Below are 2,612 nucleotides of genomic sequence, written 5' to 3'. Positions count from 1 at the left end.
TCTGGTACCTAGAATGGTAGTCCCATGAGGGCGAATAAGTTGGGGAAATTGGGTCTTCACCTCTTGGAGAGTCAGAAAGCCTTTTAGAATACTAAAAGCTCTAAGGAGTCCTTTAGGAAAAAAGCTTGCTTAATCCACCACTTCTAACCTCTCTGACTGCTGACACACCCTCTTTTGAGAGCCATAATGTTGATTTTATAATTACTTTGTATTTCAGAGATGCAATCTAGTGATAAACAAATATCCTAATATTGGGTAATTTTCCAGGTGGGATTATTAGGTAGGAGAGAATCATTAACAGTTGTAAGATTTCATATTGATTGTCAGTACAAAGTACTGCACTTATTGGAATACACCATGTTACCATGAAGGGAGCGCATGAAGTTGACTTCATTTGGAATAATTTTACAGTAAGAGGGCATTATATAATGAAAAATGAAACAGGAACAGTAATTTCTAGCAGCTGTGCAAGGTTAGGTGGCAAGCACTGGTGTCAGGGGGGTTCCTGAGACATCAGACTTGATTTCAGGATTCTCATATGTTTTGAATACACCATCATTTGATAGGAAACCCTCTCTAGTCAAGGTCACCTTCGGTATTGCCAAATCCAGTGCCTGGTATTCAGTCCACGTGGGACCTTGGGGCAGCGCTGGTTACTTCCTCCTCGGGATACTCTTCACATGCCTTCCAGGAAACCACATTCTCTCCTGAACTTCCTCCTGCTTCTGTGGCTTCTCTTATTTGCTCTGCTGGATCCTGTTCTTTTTTTTTTCCCAAACCTCTCCGTGTTACAGAATCCCAGGGCTCAACCTTCGAGCTCTACATTCTTCCCTGGAAGATCTCATTCCGTCCCATGGCTTTAAACAATCCATATATATATATATATTATATATAGCAAATAAATATATATATATATAAGATATATATATCCTATATATATATATAAACATAGCAAATATATATATATATATATATATAAAATCCTATATATACCTGAAGGTATAAATTTCACTGTAACCTATATATAGGTGACCGTGAAATTTATACCTTCAGGCTTGACTTTTAAGCTCTAGATTTGATATCTATCAGCATTCTTGACATCCAAGATTGCATCATAAAAGAACTATCCTGAGACAACTGTTGAGCAACCCCCTTGTCTTCAGTGTTAAATGGCGTCATCACATGCCCATTACACAAGTCAAATGCCTTGGGGTTATCCTTGATTCCCACCTTTCTTTCATGCCCCCAACCTGATTTATCAGCATATTTTGAGTTTGACTTTCAAAATACACTTTAACCCAATCACTTTCACCACTTCTGATGCTACCAACATTGTCCAAACCATCACCGCCTGACTTACGTAGTTGACTGCAGCTGTACCGTTTCTGGTGTCCCCGTTTTATCCTTGTTCCACAGTCTCTTCACACAGCCACCAGAGTATCACATTTAAACACGTAAATCAGATCATGAAACTTGCCTGCCTGGAACTCTCCCAATAACGGTCACGTGACAAAAAAAAACCACATTCCTACCATGGCTTATATGATCTAGCCCCCAACTCCCACCCTGAGTTACTTCCTGCCACTCTTCCGCCTTCCTCACCGCACTCAGCCACACTGGCCTGCTTGCTGGCCCTCAGATTCTTCAAGCATACTCAGTCTAAGGGTCCAAGGCCTTTGCACACACTGTGTGCCCTGCCTGACAGGATCTTCCCCGGGTGCTTGATCGTGTCTTTCTTTTTGGTTTCTTCATAAATGCCACCTCTTTAAAAAGGCTATCTGGAGCCTCTCTTGACATGCCCTCTTCCCATCCCCCTTTCCTACTTTATTTTTCTCTGTGGCACTCGGTTGTCACTCATCCTGTGGCATGTTATTTCTCCGTGTACTGTTTTTGCAAGGCAGGGACTTCTAATTCTTTGCTGTATCTGCACCTAGATCAGTGCCTTAAACCTAGTAGGTGACCAGCAAATCTTTTTAAAATGAATGAATGAATGATCTAAAAGACTTTAGTCACTGTGTCTTCCTTTTGCGAATCTGGTGTACTGATGGGTTCGATTCCAAGTAGCAGAAGGAAATGTAGGAACAGGATAATTCCACAGCACTCTGAAATGTCAAAACCCACCAAAGAAGATCAGGAAGAAAGCCCCGCTTTCTCTGTACCTGATAACGGAAGTGTGGGATAAAAGCCTTCGGTCTCTCCTTATTCTGAGTCTGTGTAAGAGGGAAGAGTGGTTTGCAGTCCCCGCTCTGAGAATTTTACTTCTAAACTATCAGCCACGTGTATGGCTGAGAGAGACCCACGTCAGGAGAGACCCGTCTTCAGGGAGCATTGGATCGTTTGTTTCTGTGTGCGCGCTCAGTCATGTCCAACTCTTTATGACCCTGTCGACTGGAGCCCACCAGGCTCCTCTGTCCATGGATTCTCCAGGCAAGAATACTGGAGTGGGTTGCCATTTTCTCCTCCAGGGGATCTTCCCGACCCAGGGATTGAACTTATGTCTCCTGCGGCTCCTGCGTTGGCAGGAAGATTCTCTACCACCAAGCCACTTGAGAAGCCCCCATTTGCCTTTGAGCGTATATAAAAGGATCGATTGTCCATAATGGACAACAGGC

The sequence above is a fragment of the Bos taurus genome, chromosome 16 (assembly GCF_002263795.3).
Source record: "Bos taurus isolate L1 Dominette 01449 registration number 42190680 breed Hereford chromosome 16, ARS-UCD2.0, whole genome shotgun sequence".
Lineage (NCBI taxonomy): Eukaryota > Metazoa > Chordata > Mammalia > Artiodactyla > Bovidae > Bos > Bos taurus.
This window is presented reverse-complemented; position numbering follows the sequence as displayed.